The sequence below is a fragment of the Chiloscyllium plagiosum genome, unplaced genomic scaffold, assembly GCF_004010195.1.
Source record: "Chiloscyllium plagiosum isolate BGI_BamShark_2017 unplaced genomic scaffold, ASM401019v2 scaf_6281, whole genome shotgun sequence".
Lineage (NCBI taxonomy): Eukaryota > Metazoa > Chordata > Chondrichthyes > Orectolobiformes > Hemiscylliidae > Chiloscyllium > Chiloscyllium plagiosum.
The window spans coordinates 27,054-37,256 of NW_025214586.1; the positions used below are offsets into that span (position 1 = coordinate 27,054).

The following is a 10,203-nucleotide window of genomic DNA, read 5'->3' on the forward strand; positions in this document are numbered from 1 at the left end:
CGTTATTTGGTTTTCCTGGATCCCTTTCATACGATAAAAGTTCACAGCAACTTGACTTGGAAAATAAAATCGCATTCCTTTTCATTATCCCATTTCAGTCTACATTTCAAGGCAGTTAGACAACAGGCTCAAATTATTAATTGAGGTTTTATAATATCGTCGATGCGGATAAACTGATGATTGAAGTTCCAATAAAACAGCTGTAATAATCCAAAGATAGCGACGAGAGTGGGATTCGAACCCACGCATGCAGAGCACACTGAATTAGCGATCCATCGCCTTAACCTCTCGGCCACCCCGTCGCACATGCAGGCAAGCATATAACCTAATCTCCCAGACCATCACAGCCTCATCATCACTGGACAATCTCCCATTCACAGTCTACAACCTCATTGTCCATGAACCCCGCACTGACTGATTCGACCTGCTTCCTAAGACTAGCTGTCTCAGCCTGCCCCTGTCAGAACCGACTCATCTCTTCCTACCTCAACACCCTCCTTTCTCCTCAGTCCAAGAAATCCTCACTACGTTTGTGACACCACCTCTGCTCTTCATATCCTCCAGGACTTTTATTTCCCGGGTCCACAACGCGTCATCTTCACCTTGGACATCCAGTCTCTCTGCACATCCATCTGCCATGACGAAAGTCTCCAAGCCCTCTGTTTCTTCATCTCACCCCATCCCAACTAGTACCCTTCCACCGACACCCTCATCCACCTGGCTAAACTGTTCCTCACCCTCAACAACTTTTCTGTCCAATCCTCCCACACCCTCCAAACCAAAGGGGTAGCCATGGGCACCCGCATGTGACCTACTATGCCTGCCCGTTTGTCAGATATGTGGAATTGTCCGTCTTTCGCAGTTACACTGGCACCTCTCTCCACTTGTTCCTCCGCTACATTGATGAATTCATTGGCCCCACTTCCTGCTCCCACGAGGAGGTTGAACATTTCACAAACATTACCAATACCTTTCACCCCGACGTCAAATTCACCTGGAACTCCTTGGCAACTTCTTTCCACATGTTGGACCTGCCCATCAACGTCTCCAGCGAATGACTAATGACAGACATATACTACAAGCCCACCGACTCCCACAGCTACCAATTCTACATCTCCTCCCACGCCACCTCGTGTAAAAACGCCATCACTTATTCCCAATTCCTCCGCCTCCAAACACATCTTTTCCCAGGATGACCAATGCCACCTCAGAAAGTCTCAGTTGGTCTCCTTCCCACGTGGTTCATCTTGCCCTCCAGTGCATCTCCTCCACTTCACTCACCACCACCCTAAAATCCCACCCCTCCCGCAACAAGGACAGATTCCCATGGTCCTCAACTTCCACCCCACCAAACTCAGCATAAAACCCACCAGACTCCACCACTTCTGCAATCTCCATACAGACCCCACTATCAGGTATATATTTCCCTATATACCCTTATCAGCATTCTGAAAAGATCATTCCCTTCACGAGCCCCTCGTCTGGTCTACAACCCCCAATAAACCCACACCCCACTACTGGCATCTTTTCCTGCCACCGCAGAAAGAGTAAAAGCAGCGTCCACACTACTCCACTTATCTCCATCTAAGGACCCAAGGTATCCTTCCACATCAGTTAGAAATTCACCTGTACAAATTCCAATGTCATCTACTGCATCCGTTGAACCCAGTGTGGTCTCCTCTACATTAGGGAGACAGGACACCTTCTTGCAGATCATTTCAGAGAACATCTTTGGGACTCCGCACCCACCAACTTCACCATCCCGTGACTGAACACTTCAACTCCCCTTCCCACTCCGTCAAAGACGTGCAGGTCCTGGGCCTCCTTCAGTGCCAAACCATAACCACCCAATACCTGGAGGACGAACGCCGTTTATTCCGCCTTGGGACGCTGTCACGTCACGGGATAAGTGTGGATTTGAACAGTTTCCTCATTTCCCTTGCCCCAAGTCCCAAGCCTCAAACTTGGCACCCCCCTCTGGACCCATTCCATCACTGCTCCTTCTGAACTATCATCTTCTCCCGCATCTTCATCCAACTACCACTTTCCCAACTATCTCCCCCCAACCCAACACCCCCACCATGTATCTCTGAGTTCCGACTCATAAGCCTTATTTCTTTTGAAGGGCTATGCCTGAAACGTGGATTCTCCTGCTCCTCGGATGCTGCCTGACCTGCTGTGCTTGTATATTCCGCTTGGGACTCTGTCACGTCACGGAATAAGTGTGGATTTGAACAGTTTCCTGATTTACCTTGCCCCAAGTCCCAAGCCTCAAACTTGGCACTGCCCTCTGGACCCATTCCATCACTGCTCCTTCTGAACTATCATCTTCTCCCTCACCTTCATGCAACTACCGCTTTCCCAACTATCTCCCACCAACCCTACACCCCCACCATTTATCTCTCAGTTCCGACTCATAAGCCTTATTCTTTTTGAAGGGTTATGCCTGAAACGTGGATTCTCCTGCTCCTCGGATGCTTACTGAACTGCTGTGCTTTTCCAGCACCACACTTCCGACTCTGATCTCCAGTCCTAACTTTCTCGTAGGAATAATCAATGACCTCGGAGTGAAGATGCCCCTGGATTGCAGTGATCATAGTGTGACTGAGTTTTGCGTTTACTTTGGGTGAGGGTAGGCTGGATCTGATTCAAGCGCTAAACACCCAGATAACGGGAATGGTATCAGATACTGAAGTTAGGGCGGACTGAAGTGAAGTGGAAAATTCTGTCAGAACGTGGATCAGTACAACTGAATCATAGCACCCAGACTGTCAAAGACAAGCAGAAGGAGCAAATCAACTTCAGTTCAGACACAATAACAGGTAACGTGGAAAGAAGACAATGGAACACAATGAGATGGAATCGAATTATTTATGAGAAAGGATTAAATATTTAAGCTATTTTACATACAGATTGTCGTCACATTGGAAAAAGGAATTTACAGCAGTGTACCGGTAGTATTTGCCTATGACCTCACAATTCCGAGAGACACTGACAGATTATCTTCTGCATCAGCGTGGCCAAATGAAAGCTTGATCGGCCCATCACCCAGAATTCAATACTTCAAAGCTCTCCTCTGAGCTGTACAACCTATTTGCTGCTCCTGTAGTCAGGTCCAATCGCTTCACAGTGTATCTTTTTTTGCTTCCTGCCTCACGTGAACACTTGAAATCCGATAAAATCCCCAGTGTTTCCGCTTTCACCCATATTTTGTAACTCCCGAGCTGACACAGGTACGAGTGACCAATTGGCCTTTTCGAGGGCTCTCACTCTGTATGATCTGAATGATAAAGTGCACTGTATCTGATCGGCAGGACACACTGCAGAAATTATCCCATCCCAACCGACTGAGCTGCCTCCATTGATAGAGTTGTCTCCATCAGTACAGTATCACACAGTCACAGCGAACATCTTTTGATGTCACCCTGGAAGGTACTTGCTACAAAAAAGCTGAAGTGTGCTGGAAACTGCTGTCATCAGTGCGATGTACAGAAGCCTAGCGGGAGCCTAGTGGGCCCATAAACCAGAAATCAATGGATAAAAATATTCTTCTTTTTAGAAGAATCCAATTCAGACCATCAAGTTAACACATACTGGAGAGAAAATGAATGTGGGAAAGCGGACAGTCTCAACTGTTTCCAGCATTTACAACCTTGGTCCGTGTGATAACAAAAGCAGAAACCTGGAATTGCTTATCTTGCTTCTGAAGAACAGGTTAGTAAATTTTGAAGAGCATAGATATTTCTCCCTGGTGTTCATGAAATGATCTAGAGCAGAGTACGGTTCCCTGAGTATGGTCTGACTTCTGGGTTATGGACTGTGATATTCTGCTCACATGATCTGAACACATACAAAGAAATGACTCGGAATCGGAATCCATGAAGAACAGAAGCCGATGTAATGAAAAGACCAAAAAGAGCGGGAATGCAGCAAATTATTTTCCAGACTTGAGGAGAGTGTATAGTGCTGTTTCCAGGGGTCAATATCTGTGCAAGTAGACTGAAACAGTTTTCGGTGTTATTGTACTGCATCTTTTGTATAATAGTGCAAAAGCACGGAACTTTTGTATGGACAACAACAGTCACCTTTGTGACTTGGATTTGACCTGATTCTGTTGTAACCAATCCATTCAGCTGTAATTGAAATTGCTTCCACCTTTCCTGTGCCGGTAATAAGATTGCATAGCTTAGTGGTGAGTTTTCATGCATTTAACTGGACCCAGTATCCTTTCTCAGGTTGAAATATACCGGGATATAAAGACATGATGAAAGACACAGGCAGTGTTTACTGGACTATAAAGACATTAGGAATAACACGGCCATGATACCATGTCGTTAGAAACGATGGAAATGAGGTTTACTGGGAGATAAAGCCACTAGAAATCAAAGGAGGCGGTTTAGTGGAATGGTGGCATTGAATAAGGAATAATGCGGGAGAAATCAGGAAAGACTTCGTTGTTTCTGAAAAGAAGTTATCCAGCTGATGTGAAGTTGTTAAAAGTAAATAAGAGGGAAATTTAGGTGAGTGGAAGTTAGACGTTAGAACTTCAACCCATCAGGGCACGATAAAGAAGCTTGGAGTAGGCATTTTTTATTCTGAGAGTTATTGAATTCGGAGATGAATTTTCAGAAATAGAATCATTTTAGGAGCTGATTCAAGAATATTTGAAAAACGAGTGCAGGCAGACAAGGAGTGAATTAGATTGGATTAGATTAGACTAGATTACTTCCAGTTTGGAAACGGGCTCTTCGGGCCAACAAGTTCACACCGACCCGCTGAAACGCAATCCACCCAGACCCATTCCGCTACAATCACCTCTGCCCCTAACACTACGGGCAATTCACTTGACCTGCACATGTTTGGACTGTGGGAGGAAACTGTAGCAACCGGAGGAAACCCACGCAGACACAGGGAGAATTCAACAGTGACAGTGATTCTGGGCTGCCTGGATGGGGATGCAAAATGTTAAAATTCTCGAATTGGTTAACATTCATAGGAAAGAAATTGCATAACACCTGCAATGAAAGTGTAAAGTATAAGAAGTGCTGGTGGAGTTGGAAGGTGCAGCAACTCATTCAACATGAAATATTATATAATGTAAATGCACTGAGCTGTTTGGTTTAGCTCTGCATTAAATGGAAGTCTGTTAGCTCAGTCCGCTGACTAACTGGTTTCTGAGAAAAGTGAGACCAACAGCGTGGTATTAATTTTCTCAGTGTCTCAGGTTTCCACAAGAATCATCTTCTCCCCCGCTCTCCTGATCTGTAACACTGTGCTGCCTCCAGTGAGCAAGATTTGGCTTGTCGATTTAAAACGTCATTATCATTGCCATCTGTTGTCTTGAACATTTGGTCATAATCAAACGAAAGGGGAGTCAGTCCATTTAATATTCTTTTATCTCCGCTTGAAAAATCCTGCGTCAAGACACAACCTCTTTCCAGTTTGACCCTTTGTTCCTCCCAATAGCAAAACTACTTGCCCAGATCCTTTACCAGGTTTACTAACGACAGTCAAACCCCACAAAGAGATAAAGCCAATACTTTCGATTGTTTGAATGAGCTGTGCAGCTTGCAGGAAATTGAATGATATGAAACGATTTATACAGACATTCCCAGGATATAATCCAGTGCTGGGTCAGCGATTTGAGGAAGGTCATCAAGCTAAAACTTCACGTCTGTTTCTCTGTCCACAGATGGATATTCACGTGTGGGATATTTGCACATTTTCTGTTAATAATTGGCATGTTTAACAATGACAAAACATTTTCCCACGTCAGAAAATGAAGTTTTCAAATAAATGCTACTTTACTCAACATTGTGTTCAACTGCTCTTCAGTCTGATACTTCAATAATCCCCGGTCAATGTGTAACAGCATCTTTAGATAAGCATTGAACTTAAAACGTTGGCAAGTTATTCACTTTTAAGTAATCAGCGCTGACCAAGTGCGCGACTGGAGCTGCAGAGAGGGAACCTGTCACGTGACCTACACGTACTTTAGGAACTTTAACTCAACTGCTCTACTTTTGCTGTGATTATTAGATTCCCTATAGTATGGAAACAGACCCTTCGGCCCCAAAAGTCCACGTCAACCCTCCGAACAGTAACTCAACCAGAACCATTTCCCCTCTGACAAATGCACTATGGGCAATTTGGAATGACCAACTCACCGGACCTGCACAATCTTTGGACTGTGGTACGAAACTGGAACACCCGGAGAAAACCCACGCAGACACGGGGAGAATGTGCAAACTCTACACAGACAGTCCACCGAGGCTGAAATCGAACTTTGGACCCTATTGAGGCAGCAGTACTAACCACTGAACCACAACACTTATGGATCATTGGTGGTGATGTGCTGCCCCACTGGTACCTCAGTCACTCACCCTGCTTCATTTCCCTCGTTCTGAAATTAAAGCTACTGCAGACAAGGTGAAACAGACATGAACATGTGATTATTGAAGCATCAGGTTCACGAAAAGAATACAAAAGGGACAAAAAAGATGCGAAAAAATAGACGACAGTGAAAAATGAGTTTCCATTGGTTGCTGCGTTAATTACAGACAATGTTAGCTTGCCGCTGTCGCTGGGCTTTTCCTTCAATCAGCTTCAATCGGCACAGTCTTCGAATCAAAGAAACTTCTACAACTTCCTTCTGAAAGTTCATGCAGGTAACATGAAACGTATTGCAGTCATTAATAATCTTCACCATTCCTACACACAAGAACACGATGCACAGTTTCCATGAAGATTGAAGATGTAGTAATGTTATGCAATAATTAATAATAAACATCCAATTACAGTTTAAATCGTAAGTAGGTAGAATTCACAGAAAGTCTCAGCATGTCAGAAATTCATGTGACCAGAACTGCAGCCCAGCAGATTGGAAACCTGTCCCTGAATCCCAATATCCACACGTTTGCTTGCTCCATTTGCCCAGTTCGAAAACTGTGTGAAGGAGCATGCAGTCTGACAGAGCGCCTGAGAGAATCCTTCACTGTCTGATCTAAAGCCGCAATAGTAGCTGTCTGTTCTGGCTGTGAGAGCGGTGGTGTAAAGGGAAGGACTTTGATATTCCGTAGTGTAGATTCACATTGCCCTCATCATGTTAATTTTGAAAAGCCTCTGTCAAAAACAGCACAGAAAGAGAGGAACAGGAGGAGGGTAATCCAAATATCATCATGGCTGACCAAACACGTCAATGTCTTTCCCGAGCTCATCCACAACATCCGGTCGCACAACGGGATAAAGATACTTAAACAATCGAAAATTTCTGTGCAGGTTTGGCAGGGAAATGTGTTTAGAGACAGTGGATTTCTGCACTAAATTTGCAGTTTTTTTGTCTTTCCCCTCTCAAACTAAACCCATGTCCTCTAGTTCTGAACTCCCCGACCCAGTGGAAAGACTTTGTCTATTTATAATGTCTATGCTCCTCATAATTTTGTAAACCTCTATCAGGTCACCCTTCAGCCTTCGACGCTCCAGTGAAAACAGCCCCAGCCTGTTAAGCCTCTTCCAATAGCTCAAATCCTCCAACCCTGAAAACATTCTTGTAAACCTTGCTGAACCCTTCCAAGTTTCACAACATCTTTCCGGTAGGAAGGAGACCAGAATTAAACGCAATATTTCAATAGTGGACTAACCAATGTCCTGTACAGCCGCAACATGACCTCCCAACTCCTGTACTCAACACTCTGAACAAAAAAGGAAAGCATACCAAACGCCTTCTTGACTATCTTATCTACATGCGACTCAACTTTCAAGGAGCTATGAAGCTGCACTCCAAGGTCTCTTTGTTCAGCAACACTCCCTCGGACCTTACTATTAAGTGCTTAATTTCTGCTAAGATTTGCTTTCCCAAAGTGCAGCACCTCGCATGTATCTGAATTAAACTCCATCACTTTTTACCTTTTCTTTATTTTTTTTTAGAAAATCAGAATGCCCAGCTGTGTTAGTCAGAATTACCTCACTCCAGCTATACAATAAACCAATACTGTTAGTTCCCATTATCGTTCTACTTCTGCCAATATATTTTTCCTAATTCTACTTAACATTATTCTACTGTCACTATTAGGTATTCAACTGCCATCTGTGCTACAATGAACTTCCAACCCAGACTAACCTGTCATGCTTAGATACTTAGCTACCCCATCTCTCACAATGTTTTCCTGTGCCAAGCTGATTCTACTAACTATTAATTAGATACTTAATATCATATTTTTCCGTCTACCAGCGTCTTAAGCAGGCTGACTTAACTATCAACTAATTACTTAAGGTCATGTCCTTAGTATATATTGTCACGACTTGTCCCAAATTGCCATGATGATATTGAGTAGGCGAGGCTGACTTTACAAATTATTTTTATCTCAGCCTGCCATGTTAACCTTTCAGCCCAGTCTGACTCTGCTAATTGGTGTAGGAGCATTCCACTATTCTTATCTTATCTGGACACACTGACCCCATCCTGTCCCAGAGACCCTTTGACGAATGTAGCATTCTGCAGACCCCTTGTAACAGATCGCCAGTAGTTTCCATGTCTTTACCCTTCCCATGCTTTCATGCTCTGTATTTTCTGTACAGTGTTCTGTTCGTTCATCGGACATCTGTTTAACTTCACCCCACTTCCAATACATGGTCTTATCCATGTGTGCTCTAGCTTCTCAAGTATTCGGCTAAATACTCAAGACGCACAGCTTTACCACACAGACAAACAGTGAATTCCAAATAAACAACACTCTCAGAGTGAAAACGTTCTTCCTATATCTGCTCTGAACATCCTCTCACTTGGGTTCGACGGAGATCCCTAGTTGTTAACTCTTCCCATAAGAGGTTTATTCCTATCACACATATCTATCCCTTTAATGTGCACCTTAATCACTTCCTCACTCAGCCTTCTCCGTTATCAGATAACGAGACTAAGCTGATCTCGTCTATCTTCAACATGGCGATAGTGTCGTGCTGGAAAAGAACAGCAGGTCAGGCAGCATCCGAGGCGCAGGAGAATCGACATTTCTGGCATATGTCTTTCATCAGGAATGAGTCTTGTGGGTGGGGGCTGGGAGATAAATAGGAGGTGTTTGGAGTTGGTTGCAAGATAGCTGGGAAAGCGTACGGTGGATCGAGGCAGGGGAGGAGGTGATATGTTAAAGGGGGAGAGATGTATGGGCCCAGAGGGTGGTGCTGAGTTTGATGCTTCAGACAGGAATAATGTGGGGGGAGGGGAAATGAGGAAGCCGTTGAAATCCACATTTATCCCGTGTAGTTGCAGGGTCCCAAGGCAGAATATAAGGCGTTCATCTTCCAGGCGTCAGGTGGTAATGGTTTGGTGGTGGCTTATGCCCGAAACGTCGATTGTCCTGCTCTGCACTTCACATGACAGGAGAGATGTGACAAGCAAAGACTAAAAAAACGACAAAGACTTATAGATACAAAGTTAATGGAAGAAGACACATTGCAGTCAGAACCCGTTTGGCCAGTTGAGTCTGCACCATGTCGAGGAAGAGATTCACACAGCCCACTGTATCTTTATAAATCCGCATTTATGATCCACCTACGAAAATAGAAATTGCTCCAAAAGCTCAGTGAGTCAGGCAGCATCAGTGGAGAGGAATCAGAGTTAACATTGCGAATTTAAAACAGTTCCGAGGAAGGGTCTGTTGACCCGAAATAGTCATTCTGTTTCCCCTAAGCTGCAATTCTGACTTTTGTCTCTGATTTACAACACTTACAGTCCATTTAGATTTTGTTTTCCATTGACCTGCTTTGCACACATTTGCACTGTGGGGTGGAATCAGAGCAGCCAGAGGAAACTCACACGGGTGAGAGAGAGAAGTGTTCAAATTCCACGCAGTCAGTCACACAAGTCTGGAATCGAATGCGGGTTTCTGGCGCGGAAAGGCGCAATTCCACCAACTGAACCATCCCAATGTGCAAGCATATGTCCTGGAAGCGAATTGAACCGGAGCTCACGCAGCGACACCGACATCCAGGAATTTTATACAAAAAGAAGCCTATTTGGTATTACTGGAAATTAACATTTGCTTAACTATCCTAACACTATTTTTAATCACTTGGCCTCTAGCCTCGTCTGTCTTGGCATCACAAAATTCACACCTGAATACTTCTGAAAGTTATGAGGATTTCTGACTCTCCAACCTTTGCATGCACTGAGTTCCAGATTTCAACCAACCGCTGTTTCAAAACGTT

At 44.2% G+C, this 10,203-nt stretch overlaps 1 non-coding gene across 1 annotated transcript; it reads right to left on the reverse strand.

The window, feature by feature from the left end:
* Window positions 1-220: 220 nt before the first annotated feature.
* trnas-gcu lies at window positions 221-302 on the reverse strand. The gene has a single exon. It is a non-coding gene; the product is annotated as a tRNA-Ser (tRNA).
* Between the last annotated feature and the right edge of the window lie 9,901 nt (window positions 303-10,203).